Genomic DNA, 16,420 nt, shown 5'->3' with positions numbered 1-16,420 from the left:
AGGGACCGGATGTAAGGGTGAGATCCACACCCGATTTCCAAGACCTGGTACAGAAGCAGAACAAAAACAAAAGCTCAGTAATAATGTTTATGTCATTCCCATGTCTGAGTAACCATCTGGGCAGACTGGGTTACATAAGAAATTCACACGACTTGAACCATTTCTCTAGCCCTTCTCTCATGGTCACTGGGAACACTCAAGCGACAGATGCGCTCACACTCCGTAGGGCAGTGCTGGCCGAGCCGTGGCGGCCTGGGGGCCGAACCCTGCCCACCACCTGTCTCTGGACGGCTTGGGAGCTAGGAATGTGTTTTACATTCCTAAGTGGTTGGAAAAAAAATTACAGAAAAAGAATAACATTTTGCGACACATAAAATTCTATGAATTTCAAGTTTCGGTGTCCATAAATATAGCTGCTTTATTTGCTGACTTGCTGTCTCGGGCGGCTTCCGTGGATCAGGCAGAGCAGCTGCAACAGAAAGGGCTGGCCCGCGGAGGCCGAAATAGTTAGTATCTGGCCCTTCACAGAAGAAGCCCGCTGACCCTTCAGACCCCTCATTTCCAAAGTTCGGGAGGGTGGGCTCCATCCCCCTCGGGCTCCAGGGGCGCCTCCCTTTCCAAAACCTTCCTGGGGAAGGCCAGGAGCCCAGGGTGGGGCGAGCCCCCCCCAGCTGGCTAGGACCACTGGGGGCCGACGTAGGGCCCCCCTGCTTGGATCCTTGGACCACCCTCTACATTTCCCCTTCCTGATGGATGACTCGAAATCCTTGTCCTCAGAGAAGATAAGACTACTGACTATCTGCCACATTCCAGCCCCCAAAGGCTCGGGCAACGGGTTCCCTCTCGGGGGACTGTGCACTGGCTCCCAGCTTCTCTGCGGTGGCTCCTGGGTGACCCCAGCCATCGCGAAGGCAGAGGAGCTTGGAGAGTGGGAAGACGGGTCCTCCACAGTACGATCTCTGCACGGTGACTCAACTCTAGGTGCCCCGACCAGCCCTCCCATTAACTTCACTTTCTAACAACCGTGAGGAAGGTCATAAACTCAAGGTGAGTGCCCAGAGGAGGTCTATCGAGAGCCCAGCTACAGGGCTTTGACCAAGTCCCCTGCATGGGTCTCAGCACGCTCCCGGGGGCACGGGGGCTAGAAAGGCCTCCCGAGCTCCTAACGGTTAGAAGTAGCAAATGGTACCCATACGGAACGCGGGCACTGCCGTGCTCACCGCGGGCGTGGGACCCAGGTCTGTGGCAAGGAGACAAGGGGTGACAGAGCACTTACGAGCTACTTATCGGGGCTCATCCTGGCCTTCGCCAGTGGGGATTCGGGTCTATAACAGGACATTAGTAACAAAAGTTAAACGTCTAATACAATGGGAAACTGTACTGCAGTGACTTGGTTCACATTTGTAGGGTGATTCAAAAAACCAGGTCTCGGTGCTTTGGGCTCTGCTATCATTCACCTCGCTGGTTCTCTGAAACCCTCCCCACGAGAACCACCTTTAAGAGTCACTGTCACCGGCCGTAAGACTACAACCGAAGACACTGTTCACGTTAAAAAACAGTCGTGACACCCTGTACAGTATCAGAACCAATGTAAAAACGTCCCTCTAGCGTGTGCTGGAGGCTTTCCTTCCACAGGAGCCCTGAGGACTTCTGCCCTCGCCAACTCAACGCATGAACGGCAGGTTTCACTCCGTGTTTCAGTCACCAGAAAGCTCAGACTAAATTCTGGTTCGAGTTCGGCCCCCGGGAGGAGTGCTGATATAGTGTGATCGATCACCCTGTTTCCCCCTCGTCACGGTCTATTACTTCACTTCCTCGTCCTTGGTTTTTCTTAATGTTTCGCCCTAACGCGTGACCCCGGCACTCGGCGCCTTGCAGACGGCACGAGATGCGCACAAACCAGCAAACTCGCACTGCCGACACACAGATACCAAGATCTCAATCACCAGGTACTCCAGCCTGCAAACACGCACTCAGGATGATGTCTGTAAGAGAGACACCGACCGAACAGATCTACGCAATCCCGAGTTCATGCTGGACGTAGTAGGTCATGAAAACTTCTAGAATGGCAGCAAACCACCTAGGACAGAGTCATTGGTAAATCGTGAAAACGCATTCGGTACCATCTTCTCCAGAGAAGGAAAAAGAGATTCTAAATCGGGGTCTCGACGTACTGATTTTTCCTCTGACGTGGAAACCTAGACCGTGGGCCTGTCTGCGCGCCCGGAGCAGCGAGCGGGCTCGGCTTTCTAAGCGGCTCTTGTGCAATGAAGCAAAACGCACGGCGTCCTGGCCCAGCTCCCAAGGGAGCCCAGGCGGGCGGAGCAGGCAGAGACCTCCCCACAGACCGGTAACGAGCTGCAGGCGTCCACACGGCAACCCGCAGCCCAGCAACAGCAGCCAGCCAGGGCCAAGGGCTGCCGCGTGTGGCGCCCGACTGCACGCCCACGGACACGCAGGGAAACGCGGGTCTCCCCGTGTCTGGCTCGCTCCCCGGCCCACCTTCCTTTCTCTCAGTGGCCTTGTGGCCCACGTGCACCAAGGACGTGTGACGGAGAGGAGCGCCACTCCCTGGCCTGTCCCAGCCAGCAGCTGCCCTCCGGGAAGTCTGTGGTCCCCCGCCCCCTGTCTCGGAGCACAACCACACAGAAGCCCTCTCCACCGACGCCCGCACCCCATCACCCGCTGCGGCTGAGCACGAACGCCCCGGAGAAACCGCTGCCCTACCGACGACGCTCGCCTGTCTTCTCGACCCCACTCCCTGAAACTTTCCGTGGTGTCTTGTTTTTTCTCTTAGGGCTTTCTATCCCATGCTGGTCAGTTACTTCCTATGGTTACCGTCTCATAAGAAGGGTGATGATCGGTGCTACCACTGGGTTTCTCAAGAAAATCGATTTCCCGGGCCACGCTGAGCTGGGAATCTGTGCAAACAGCTGCTAGGCCTTCGGTGATCTGGGCTTCCCTCGTGTCTCGGGCCGGCAGAACCGCAGGAACCGTGGAGGGGACGGCTCGTCTGGTTCTCACACTGACACGATGCCCCACTGAGAGGGACAAACACAGAACCCACATTTTTTCTTCTCTCTGGGACTAGAGCTGAGCACCAGAGGGTCAAACTGACGTGGGGCAGTATACTATCCACGTCTTCAATACCCCATCACTTGCAGGGTCTACACTCTGCAGCACACAACGAGCTCTCAGTCAAGGTCACCTTGAAAGTGGGCTTTCTCCCACCTCCCCTTGCTGTGGCATCCAGCATGCGCTGGGAACTGGGAACCCAGAAACCTGTCTGAGCTCTGCTCTGTGGCCGTGGCCTTCACCAAACCACGGTATCCATCTGCCTTTCAACTCCTGAAACAAGTCAGGATTCTCCCCAAACCACCTCCAAGACTTCCACCAGTTATAATACAAATGTAAGCCTCAATCTAAAAGCCCAGACAGAAATAACATAAATTTACAAAGGAAAGTAAATATAGTCAAAGAATACACGTTTTCCTTCACGGTCATTGTAGGGTGTGACTGAACGCTCCTTGGAAACCCAGAGCGAGGACCCACGTTAACTCTGCTCTTGCCAAAAAAGGTGCGGCTTCAGCGGCCACCAGCCCACAAGCTTCTACAAGGCGCCTCCGTGGCCCACAGCTCTACCACTCCTTCCAAGACGGCCTACTCCGTCCGCAGACAGTCGGCAGACCTCACACGAGGACAGCGGGAAGCCCCCGCGGGCGACGGCCGCTCTGCAGCCGAACAGCGAACGCAGACTGTACCTCTTCTCCAATCACAGCCCAAATGCGAGCTGCAGGAACCTCCTTTTTTAACCGATTCCTCCAGATGCTGAAAACTGGGTAGCTGTTAGAAAAATTAACCATCCTTTGGCAATTCCAGAGTCTACGCAGCCTGTGCTCTGTCGTCAATCTAGAACCAGTGGAGGAGCCGATCTTCCCATAAAACCATTAACAGATTCTGCTTTTCTGTCACCAGGGTAATTTACTGAGGCCAATTTTAATCCTGCCGCTAAACCACTAATCCCACGACTCTACAGAATTGTCCCCAAGTTTACGTTGCTATGGCAAGGACTTTTATGTGAGGAATTCACGTATTTACTCCCAGTCATGTTTTTTAAGTTGGCTTTAAGAATAAGATCCTCTTCCTTGCCCCTTCCGTGAAGAAGTAAAAAGCCATTTTTTGGACTCAGGTCGGCCCCTGAACACCTGGGCTGGGCCGTACTCAGCACAATAACGCTAATGTAAATTGCGCAGGGTGTTACTCAAAGGCACAAATTATCGTCATTATGCTAATGGTCACGCTAAAGACATGAAAAGCTTTGGTATGATGAATCTAATCCAGTGGGAATATGATTATCAACGTGAATGATGGTATTTTCTCAAAGTGGCATAAAAACGTTCTCTCCGTGTCACTGATAATGTCAATATAAATTATGCATCACCAAAAGCGGCATTCGAGCACATCGCTGCGATGCCATGAGACACCCAGGCCCGCCTTCCGCACACACGCGCGTGCACGCACACGCAGAGTATAAATGTGTTTACTTCTTCCGTTAAAACAGGAGAACCGGTAGGATGAAGCCACAGAGGCAGATCAACGCGAGGGGTATGGGGAGACGCCCTGGCTCCCGCCGCGAACAATGGGAGTGCCATCTCCGTGCTGGTCCCTGCTTGTAAATTCCCGGGATGTCGCCTAAGAAGCCACTCTGGTGAATTACACACAAGACCATCCAAAAATTCGAAAGCAGTATGTGTAAACAAGTCACTGAGTGAGGGCATCTCTGTTCCGCCTCTGCGTAATTCCAGAACAGCACCACAGAAGCTCAAACTGGGAGGTGGGGTCATGCGTTTGCTCAGGGATCCGACTGCTCACTTAAAAAAAATAACAGCCAAGTCTTTAAGGGGGGGGAAAAAAACACATTTTTCAGGTCTAGCTTAAAATCTCTAAAATAATCGGGAGCTAAACAGGGCCTCTCAGCCTATCCGCAACCCACAGAAGTTTTAACTACTCGCACTGGGCTCTGTAGTTCCCTGAATTAACACGATCAGTCAACCTTGAGTATCAAACTATTTCCCACCAAAATTCCTGCAGGAAAGAGACAAGTGATGCTTGCTCACGACGCTGAAGCGTCAGGGGAACAGGAAGCAGCTCGGGCCGCGAGCAGCCCCGCCCCCACTCTGGAGGCATTCTTCCCTGTACTAAATTTCAAAGAACATTCTCGAACGCTGAAATCAATCAATGCCTAACACCATGCCAAGTCAGCTCGAGCAAGATAGGTTAAATAGTGCCATATGGCAAAGGCAGACACATGTTGCCCTTTTCTGAAACAAAGGGGAAAATTCCTAAACAAATATCCTTCACTTCAACACGAGAAGAGCTGAAGACAGGGGTTTCCAAGTGTTACTAAATAATGCTGCAAATGCTATTTTAATCCTTAACCATCTGGGGAAAACTACAGAGTTTAACAGAGAACCTCGATTTTTGAGTCTCTCTTTAACGATGTCCTGAAAGCTAACACCACATGTTAGCCTAAGCTCACCATCCCCTAAATGAGCAAGAAAATAACAGGACAGCTGTATCCAAAGGCCGAGGGGCCCTCGGCAACTCCTTGGGGGGACCAGATCCTCGGGAGACCAGTCTACCTGCTTCTGAAGGAATAACACGCCAGATTAATTTGGCCTTGAAATAAAATATATTAAAAATCTCTGCCTGCATTCCGCACTCCACTGAGGAAGTGTCTGAACTTTACAATCACATATAATACCCATCCCTGAAATTTTGATTAAACAACTTGATTAAATTCTTGACCAAATACACATACACAGCCAGAAAGAAAAAAGTCTACCAGAACGAACTCACATTTGAAATAAACAGCAAAATGTATCTAAGCCCAATATAGTCTCTAAATGATTTATCTTTTCTATTCCCCTGTGCAGTGTCTTATTTATTACTTTACATATATTTACATGTTTACGTTCTCGAAGTAGTTGCATCTCTAATTACTCCTGCTCTGTGAGCTCCACACCAGTGGAATTGAAGAATAAAGGCCAGAGCTTTTTTAAGGAATGTTGAGAGCCACAAAATCACACTCCTTCACACTGTGCATGTCTGCCGCCGGGACACGTCTCATTCTGGACGTAAATAATGACAGCCAGCTCCAGCTTTGCAAAGAAAGGCTTCAGCTGTTCAAATCACGTGTAGCCAGAAGCAAGGGAGGAGGGATACACAAAACGGACAGTTGCAACTGCTCATTTTTGCCAGTCCGTCGAAAATATACTTGACATACCCCAGTGCGGGGCACAGATCCCAAATCTAAGTGACGCATTTATAGGGCCTGGAGATGTATCCTCCCACAGGTGTTACAGTCACACCCCAAAAATAGTCCTCTGTCGAAGAAAATTAATTTCAAAATAAACATGCACTTTCAAGAACTGGATGAGACATTTTTAATTCGTAGTGAATGTTTTTCTTTATTCTTCTTCGAAAGTTAAAGTTACTTTTACTAGTAAATTCTTCCTAAACATTTGATGTGATTCTTGCCTTGAAGTGGGTTTGTGACAAGCCACCGATATTCCCAAGAACTCGGAGACAGGCCCAGCTAAAGCCCGGTGACGAAGAGGATGTCACGCACCCACACCCACCCCAACCCACCCTAAAAGGTGGGGAGGGGAGGTCTCAACCCACTTCAGGCAGAGGTCACCCCTCTATCAAAGAGAAATGTCCCACGTGTCCCACCCCAAACTCGCCTGTGTCTGGGACCAGTGAGAACTAAGGGCAAGGCTTGAATCTGAAAAAGGCTGTAACTCACGTGGCCCCAAGACCCATTCAGACCCATAACAGGCTGCTGCCAACACACTGCTGGCCGCTGGCCATGGGTGGAAAGGTTGGTGGTGACAGCCACAGAGGAGGACAGGACAGGACAGGAGGGAGAAGAGGGTCTCTGTCATACTGAGTGGCCCAGGCCACCAGTTAGCCCTAAGTCAAACACAGAGCGGGGGTCAAAAAATTGCTGGTACCCCAAGTCCTGGGCAAACTGAATGGCTCGCAGCCCACAAAGACCCACCTGCAGCCCACCTCCCCCCGCCCCGCCTTCTAGACGCCCCAGCCTGCCACCGGAGCCCGAAACATTCATGGAGAGGCAGGCCGTCTGCTCAGGCCTCAGAACCACCTGCACCCCAACTCTGCACTTCACCTAAAAAATGCAGACCCAGAAGGCACGTCCTTCCCAACCCACAGACTCACGGTCTGGGAGCCGAAGCCGGCGACACAATCACTGTGCATGTTTACACATCACTAGTTCTAGAAGCACAGGTCGAAGCAGCCAAGCGGTAAGCAACCCACGGAAGGTCCAAGTACTGGCTGCTGGTTCGGCCGTCAGTTCAAGTACAGAGCAGGAGTCCGCCAAGGGTCAGGGCAAGGCATGGACGCTGGGCTCGGCGAGGGCGGGGCACGGCCCTGGCTTTCTCTGGACTTGGGTCAGGAAGAGGAGAGCTAATTCAACTTTTGTCACAGACTCTAGAACTTTTGAGGGGTTGGGCTGAGGGCAGCGAAGAGACGCACTTTGGAGAGAAGAGCTCACGGGAGCACTGAGATGCAAAAACACTGCCAGCACCGAAGACCGCTTTCGAGGAAGGAACGTGACTTCTATATTCAAAAATCTACAACGTGGATATGTAATCAAACCAATGGAACTTTCTTTTGCTTTCTTCCATTATGTCCCTGACTTCTGCTTCAATCCATGCCCTTGAAAAAGTCTCGATGTCTCCGGCTAAATTTGGCTTCCAGACACCAGCGAAAAAGCTCTGTTTCCTGCACCTTTAATACAGATGCTTTATTCAGTTAGAAATCGAGTTGCAAACAAAAATACCACTTTTAATTATATAATTAACACCTGCCCTGTTCTTCAAGGTTGAAAATGGAATAAAACCCAAAATAGCACCCTGTCTTGAACACTGAACACAAGCACATTATAAAAGGCAAGCGCAGGCCTTCGGACAAGGTCTTCCATTCTGAGTGTAACCCGCCTCCACTCCGGGGTCCGGTTCCTGGGACAGTAAGGTATAATGCACTTGAAACTCTACACACACTGCCCTGCCAGACTTACAGCCACTCCCACAAAATGCCTGTTTAAAAGATTCCTTCTGGTACAGTAGAAACAAGACCAATAGCTATCCTGGAAAATGAATACATAAAAATCCACAACCACCCCTTTAACTGAGCGCTGGTTTTTCAAGAACAGTGTCCGTGATGAAACTCTACTCCACGTCCCCGGTCACATTACCACTTTTCCCTATTTGGTCAGACTGAAAACACCGTCTGGGAGACAGAGCATACCTCATTGTCCAATATTCTCTAAAGAAGTCTCTCTTCTTTTCCATGTGAGTGTTGGGACACAACATCCACATCAAATTCATCAACCTATAAAACTCAAACAGCTCCATGTAGGAGAAACCAAGGTCCATGAAAGTAAAGTTCAGTTCATGGTTTCCCCACTGACCAGCTTTCAAAATCCTCTCTCTTTCCTCCTTGAAAGTCTCTGGGTCGCCATCCTCCAGAGTCAGACACACAGGACCTCAAAGGCCCAGGAACCCCTGAATCCCGCACCTGTCCAGCCCCCTTCAAAGGCCATTTACCAGTCACAACGGGACCCGGCGACGCACTCAGCTCTTCTCACCCAGGATGAACAGCCGCACACAGGGCAAGTTCCCGCTCTAGTTTGTTTCAGGTCCCGGGCCATTTGGAAAGAGGACTCCGGTGAAGACTTCCAGAAATAAAAACAAGCAAACCCGCCCCCCTCTCTGCACTGCTGGGCACTGTGCCTTCTGAAGCATTGCTCTGTTTCCTCCCAGGCAGGCATTCCCACTCTTCCTGGTCATTTTCTACACATCCCTGGGGACCGCGACTATTTTTTAGGATGTTAATGTGCTCTGAATGTTTCAGTATATTCGAATAAGCTAACCGAAGGAAACAAAGTCCTCCTAAGGAGCTAAGAGAAACACTAGACTGGACCCACCGGCTTGGGCCTCAGCCCGGCACCATTCTAATTGGCGGACTCGAGTCTCTGAGGCTTGGCTGCTTCTGGCGGGGCCCACGAGAGGCCGCGGAGCCCAGGGAAACTGAAGATGGCCTCCTGGGTCAGCAGCGCCCAGACCCAGGCCCCGGGCCAGCTCGCGCCACTCGCTGCCCGATCTCACCGAGAGGGCAAGCTCCGAGCCGAGCGCCGCAGAGGCCTGCGGCGGGTTTCGTTCCAGCGGGTCGCGCGGCGGTTCTGAGGCCACAATCGGAGAATGTAGGGAAGAGGAGGAGGAAACGCACCGCGAAGAAGCGATGGGGCGGCCTCTCCACGCGGCAGCACCAGGAGCCTATCGAATAGCACACATGCCTCGGTCCCTAAAGTAGCCCTTACATTCCTCCACCAAAATACTCCGTCATATTAATAGGGCGGCTTAGAGCATCCTCTGGACAGGATCCCGCTGGGGGGTCGCCAGCCCTGCTCCCACTCGGGCCCCTGCTTCAGTGCATTTGGCCCCAGGGCCACAGGACGGGAGCCCCCGTTTCTGGATCATCTGGAATCAGGATCACAGACTTAACGGCAGGTTCCGGGGAGGGGGGGGGGCCTTCGGGGCACGTTTAAGGTTTCATGAAGACCACCACCCTCTAAAGTTCCTTTGGGGACTTGCTGTTGGGTCCCCCAGCCCCTGCCCTTTGTTACGCAGTGGACCCCGCCGGCGGGCCCCACGCCCTCGGGCACATCTGGGCTTCCAGGAACTGCCCCCCGCGTCCACGCGGGCCGGCGCCGGCGGGACGGACAGAGGCCACGCAGGCAGGACGCCACACCCACGCGCCGCAGCCCCTCGCGGGGCCCGCGGCTCCCCCGCGCCGCCCACCCGCGCGCCGGCCGGCCGGGATCAGGTGTGAAGACTTATGTAATCGTCCTGGGGCCACGCCTTTGCCCGCGCCCCACCTCCGCCAGAACAAAGTGAAGTTTAAAATAGAAACCAATTACCTGGCCGCGGCCGCGCCTCGGCCCCCGGAGCGCGGCCCGCGCCGCCGCGCAGACCCCCGCCCCCGGCTGCGCGGAGACACGCGCCCCACCGCCCCCCGCCCGGGCCAGGCCCCTCATCCCCGCCCCCGGCCCGCGCAGCCCACCCCCCCGCGCCGGCCAGGCCCCCCACGCCCCGCGGAGACCCCCCACCCTCCCACACACACACACACACACACACACCCCGGCCAGACCCCCCTCTCCCCGCCCCCACCCGCCAAGACCCCGGCCGTCGGGCCCAGCGGAGACCCCCGCCCCGGGCCAGGCCCCCCACTCCCCGCCCCCGCCCCCTGCAGACCTCCGCCCCGGCCAGGCCCCCCCACACCCCGGCCCATTCCCTCCAGCCCGCTCCCGCCCCAGCTAGGCCCCCTCCTGCCCGCACGGACCCCCGCCTTTGTTACGGTGCGAAGTTGGGCCGTGGGTCCCCGTCTCTTTCACTTCTTGGGTTACAGTGCAGGCGAGTGACGTCCGCTCCACATGACGGGGGCGGGGGGCGGGCGCCGGGGGGCGGGGGCGCGGGCCGGGCCCTCCCCCACCTCGCTGCTCTGCCCGCCCCGCCCACAGCCCGCCCCCTGGCAGCCCAGCAACAAGCGGCCGCCGCCCCCGCCCCCGGGGCGGGCAGGTAAATCCCCCCGCCCCCACCCCGCCCCCGCCCCGCCCCCCCAGCGGCGCCCCGGGCCCGGCGCCGCTCGCTGGGAGATACATAAATAGGAATGATTTAATCCCGCCACACCTCCCCCCTGCTGCCCATTCCTCACTCGGCGAGCTCACCGGGGTGGGGGCGGGGGTGGGGAGCAGAGTCGGGTCGAACTCGAGCCCGAAAATGGCCGGAGCGGGAGGATGGGGTCGGACACCACCTCGTAACTGAGTTGGGTTCTCGCAGGGGGGCACGACGGAGGTCGCCTGGGGCCGCCAGTGGGCCCCCGGGGTAACCCCAGTGCGGCCGGGCAGACGGGCACCCCGCGCGTGGACGAGGGCGGGGCGCGGGATTCCCCCCTCGGGGCCTCCCTCGCGGGGTCTCGGGGGCAGGAGGGGCCCCACGTGGGTCCGTGACCGGCGCGCGGCGGCAGCGGCATCCAGCCCCGCACGACGCCGCGCGGCCCCGGGCGCCTCGCGACAGAGATGCTGCGTGACCGGGTCCGGCCCGCACGCGTCCACACACCGCGACCGACGTCCCCGGGGGAGCTGGCGCCGGGTCAGGCCGGCACGAAGCGTGGGGCGGCCCGTGACGCGCTCCGCCCGTGAATGTGCCCATTGTGCGGGGGGGACCCGGCGGGCGCGCGGCGCTCCCGACTCGGGTGGGCAGCACAGCGCCCCCCGACCGCGCGCGGGCCGCGCTCCGGAACCCGCCGTGGGCTCGGGGTGAACTTTCAGCGCCACCGCGTCACGAGAAGTTGCGAGGTGCCCGCGTCCGCACTTCGCCACGGATTCGCACCCCTTTGCCCGGCGCCCGTTCCGTGCGCTCTGCGCCTGGCGGGCGGGCTCCGTCCCGGACCCCGAGCGCGCGAGGCCGCGCCCGCCGCGTGGGAACGGGACGGAGGGGGCCGCACGGCGCGGTCCCCGCCGCTGGACGCGGGGTCCCATCCGTCCCGTCTCCGCCCGCCCTGCGGGTTCCGACTGGAATCCGAAAGCGGCTCTCGAACGCCCATCTCCGCAGGAGCACCTCGGCGGCGGCGAGGCCCCCCTGCGACGGCCGCGTGCCCATCTAGTGCCCGGACTCATGTAGCAGCGTGTCCACGTCTACAGCACGGGGCTGAGCACATCAGGCGCTGCGGGCGCGCGGGGCCGGCGGCGCGGCTCGGGGGCGTCCACATGGGCGCGGGCACGCGCGCGCGCGCACGCACACTCCAAATTACCTCCGGGATGGAGAAAGCCGCTGCGGATTGGCCGACAGAGCCGTCACTCACGCCCAGGGGGCGGGGAGACTTCGCAAGGCTGTTTCCTTCTCTTTTTTTTTTTTTTTTTTTTCTTTTTTTTTTTTTTTCCCCCTTCCCTCCCTACCGTTTCATTTAATGGTAAAACAACAGCAGAGCCCTGAAAGTTAGCCATCTGCGCGGAGAGTTTGCTTTCTTTAACGACGGGGGCGTCAGACAATATCCATTTAAATATATTTTGTTCTTCCACAATGGCTGAAAAGGGAAATTAGCGATCCGGGGTGGGGGCGGAGAAGGAGCTGGGAGTGAGGAGGAGGGGGTCATCCGGAGGGGTGGACGCGGAGTGAAGAGTTGTTCTCAACGCCCAAAAAAGACTTTGACCTTTATTGATCTCGAAATTAAAAAATGTTTTTCACAGATCAGATTGTAACAAACGCCGGTCCTAATTTATGCACTCATTATTTTAATTTTATTATTTAAGCTTGCGCCAGCAATCGTGTTTCCTTAAGAAAGAACTGACCTATTTTTGGCTGGAGATAAACGATCATGTTAACAGATGTTAATCTTGTAATCTGTTTTTCCTGTAAGCACTTTACATACCCGGGTTTCAGACCTTAAAAATAACATCTTTTCCAAAAAGACCTGACGTCACAATTCACTCCCTGAAAAATCACCCCCCCTCCAGTTTTTTTCCTCTGCAATGATTTCAAAGACATTAAATCTTTTTCACTTTATAAATGCTGATTTGTTCTGCCTCAACTCCCACAGGCTTCTATTTGCATTTCAAATTCCACAGGTTACACCAGTCGCCTTTTCAAAAAATGTAAACCAACAATGAAGCAGCAAATGGCTTTTTGTGCATCTGGATTAAATAAGGCGCAGAATGAATATATTTAAAAAGAGGGCTGAGCAAGTTGATCTTTGCACACCCGGAGACCAAGTAATTCTTTATCAGTAAGCCAGCAGAATGAGTAAGATGCAGACACACAAACCCCAGAAGGTCCTGGTCTGATCCCGGTCTGCTGCGGGGAGCTTATTAACGCGGATAATAAATGGGGCTGACTTACAGACCCACATTTTCGGGTAAAAGGCTGGGTCTCTCTGGTCCCTAATTGCAAGGCTCCCGCGGCTTCCCTGCCCACTACCACTGATTGTCAGCCCACACCAACCTCCTCCATAAACCGCTGTTTTCGATATCCAACTCGACTGGCTTTTAACAAACTTATTCATACAAAGTTTCTTTAAAACTTGACGAGGCGGTTTATTCTAAACACTGATCGCAACTATTCGGTGTGTTAGTTCTCCCTGGAAATGGCAGACGAGGCGCTTTTCCAAACACCCCCCCCCCCCCCGCCAGCAGTCTCCTTTGCTCCTATATCCCCGGGTACATGTCGCGATCGGTGGCTCCCCAACCCCCACTCCGACCCCCGCCAGGCTCGGTGCCTCTGCGAGGAGCCCCTGCCACCCTGGGCCCTGTCCCCACCCCTCACGGTCACTGAGAGAACCTTCGCCCCCACCCCCACCCGGCCCTAACTTCCCTTCCAGGCGCACTCACTTCTTTAATGTTAGGGTCACTTATATGCCCCCAGCTAATGGGCATGCAGCCAGGGGAGGGGGAGGCAACCCCCCCCACACACACACACACGCCAACACGTACCCGAGGCAGCAGCGCTCCGTGCCCACAGGCATCGATCCCATCAGCCAAACCCTTAATAATTGAAGCGGCTCCTCGGGCTCCGCAGCCCCATCACCCACCTTCACTAGCCGGAGCGTTTTACTTTAAAGTAAGGCAATTTGCTCTTTGTCTCCTAATGGATGGAGAGCGCATCCGAGCTCCCCTCCTCCCGCGTCGCCTTTGACGAAGTGTACAAAGCCAGAGCCTCTTCCGCGCTCCCACCCGGCCCCCACCCCGCCCCTCCACTGCGGTAAAAACCACCTCCCAGCGCTCGCCTCGCCGCCCGAAGTTGCATCTTCCCTCTCCTGGAATCGCCGAGCGGAGCAACTACCCACAGGGAAGCCAAGCCGCCCTCCCCGCGCCCCGGAGCCCCTCCCCGCCCCCCACCCCCGCGGCGCACACCGGGGTCCCGGGCACCGCCAGGCCCCGGGCCCCGCGCCCCCGCCCCTTGCGGGCCCCGCGGCGCCCCCCACCCCGCCTCGGCCCCTACCTTGGCGGGAGGCGGCGGGCCGGGGGGAGAGGACGCGCACGCCCCGCGCCTCTGAAGGTGAAGCCGAGCGCCCGAGGCGCGGAGCCGAGCGCTGCACTAGATCGACCGCGCCAGCTGCGCCCGGGCGCGGGGGACGCGCGAGGGCGCGCGGGGCCCGCCACGCGCCCGGCCCCCTCCCCGCGCCGCCCTCGCGCGCCCCGGACGCGCCCGCCCCGCGGAGACCCCGGCGCCGGCCGGGCTCGGGGGGCTGCGCGGCGGGGGGAGGGGGCCGGGACCCCGCGGCCGGGCGCAGGCCCGAGGCTTCCCCCAGCCACGGAATGGTCTGCCCTGTAGGAAACGCACACGCTCCACTATTGTCTCATCAGCACAAAGTTCTACCACACTGCGGGCAAAGTCTGGAGGCTCGCGATGACTCAGACGCAGATAATCCTTCCCCTAATAGCACTGAATCACGATCCCAGCGGCTAGTTGTCGCCCCTTCTCCTCGAGGACCGACGCTGCCGCAGACCCAGTTACGGGAAGCTGTTTACGCGCGCACACACGGACACACACGCACGCGTCCATACGTGCAGACGTGTCGGGACGCGTTGTCAGCCGCCTGGGCACCTGAGCGCCCAGCCCGGAGTCCAGACCTCTACGGGGTGTCCCTGCGGTGGTCCCAGATGCGTGTGCATTCCACACGGCTCCGGGGGTGCGCTTCACTGAACTTCCTGGTCAGGGTGTTGGGGATCCTCGATAGATCAAGTGCCGGGTCCAGACCCAAGTCGGCGGAGACTTCAGAACGAGGACTGTGCTGTATGGCAATCTAGAAACGACCGTGGGCTTTTATTTTTATTTTTATCCTTGGAAAGTTCAACTCTAATTTTTTTTTTTTCTGTTTTTCAACCCATTTCTTCACCCCAGCTGCTCTCCGCGGGCCGTAGTTAATGGCAGCAAGTTAAGTCTGGGAATAGAAATGCCAATTTGACTCCAAGAAGCAATCAGGGTACACGGGGCGGGGGGAGGGGGAGGCGCAGACGGGGAAGGGGCGGAGGAACGCGGAGAGGGGGAGAGGAGGAAGAGAAGGGGCGCGCCCCCGAATCAGCGTGACGCAGAGCGAGGGAGTTGGCCTGCGGAGGGGAGCACTGTCTTCTCCCACCAGGCTCCTGGCCATATTGTTCTGCTCTCCTCGTGATAACTCCGCAGTGGAGATGGATTCCGTCCAAGACACCGACGTAGCTGGGCTTCGCCATCAGCGCCGCAGTCCGGCGTCACCGTCCGCCCTGGCAATTTCTCTCTCTCGGCGCCCAGCACTCGCTCACACTCGGCTGCTGATGCAGCTCGGGCCCTCTCCAACTTAGGGCATTTACAACAGAAACTACTAAGGACGAGCTCCAAAGGGAGGAGCTTGTGCCTGCAAAGCTGGACTCTCAGACACAGGGGCCATTCTGAACATGTGTGTGTGTGTGTGTCCGTGGAGGAAGAGGGCAGCAAGAGGGGGTGGACCTTGGCGAGAAGGATCTTTGAATCCTAAAATGTAAGCTCCTTGTGATTAATGGTCTGCATTAATTAGGATAGCAGGCACAGAGGTAAAGGTCTTTGGCAATTGTTGCAGGTTTGGGGGAAGTGCTTAAATGGCCTGTATTCTTAATCAAATTTAAGTCGGGTTCACAGAAAAGTATTGAAGGAGCACAACTCATTACAGTACCATGTGACAATGCACAAATGAAAGTACCCCCCAGTTGAACTAATTCCACGGATATAAATGGCGTATACAGATGTAGAGAAATCCTCATGTGTTATACGTGTGCACACACAAAGATTATAATATGCACACTTGGAATTTTAATAATTGTTTGTCATATCTGGGAACGGATTTGAGTCAATGGTAAAAACCCGCTTCGTTAATCTGCATTCTTGGGTCTATTTAAGACTACAGTGTTGCACTAATAACTTCCATGTGTTCAAAATTGACGAGTTAGATCAAGGGACGGTTGATCAGCAAAACTTCCAAACTCCTGCACGTATAATTGTGATTTTCATGACTCGCCTCCTTTCTGTAGCCTGCTTATCACCCACATGTGATTTCACTCAGGGCAGAGCCAGTTCTACAATAATACCGTGCTTTTAAAAGATTTCCTTTCTCCCTTTCTCTACAATGCATGCAGAATCTGAGAATGTAATTCGAGAGACAAGCCAGGGTTACATTCTGGAAAAACAGCAGCTTGCCAGCCAGCAGGTCTTGATGCTGCTGAGGGTGCCACAGTGCCCGGGGAGATAGTGTTCACATTATTTGTGCATCAAGCCACTGGCGGAGGTCCCTTTGTCAGTGCACTCTTAGCTTGTTCGGGGGTGGGGGG

General features: G+C 55.9%; 1 protein-coding gene across 5 annotated transcripts in view; it reads right to left on the bottom strand.

The window, feature by feature from the left end:
* Positions 1-15,054, bottom strand: part of ZNF516 (zinc finger protein 516) — a 111,887-nt gene extending 96,833 nt beyond the window's left edge. Inside the window, exon 1 of one of the 5 annotated variants that reach the window (XM_082699363.1) lies at positions 14,424-15,054. The gene's annotated coding sequence lies outside the window, so the exon portion shown is untranslated. Of the gene's footprint in view, positions 1-10,428; positions 10,545-13,573; positions 13,822-14,081; positions 14,383-14,423 lie in introns of those variants that run through there. The other 4 variants (XM_082699361.1, XM_082699364.1, XM_082699362.1 and 1 more) reach the window with 4 other exon arrangements.
* Positions 15,055-16,420: the final 1,366 nt, after the last annotated feature.

Source organism: Mustela nivalis (assembly GCF_964662115.1).
Source record: "Mustela nivalis genome assembly, chromosome: 14".
NCBI classification, from domain to species: domain Eukaryota; kingdom Metazoa; phylum Chordata; class Mammalia; order Carnivora; family Mustelidae; genus Mustela; species Mustela nivalis.
Note: the sequence above shows the minus strand (reverse complement) of the source record. Positions and strands in the feature narration are given on the sequence as shown.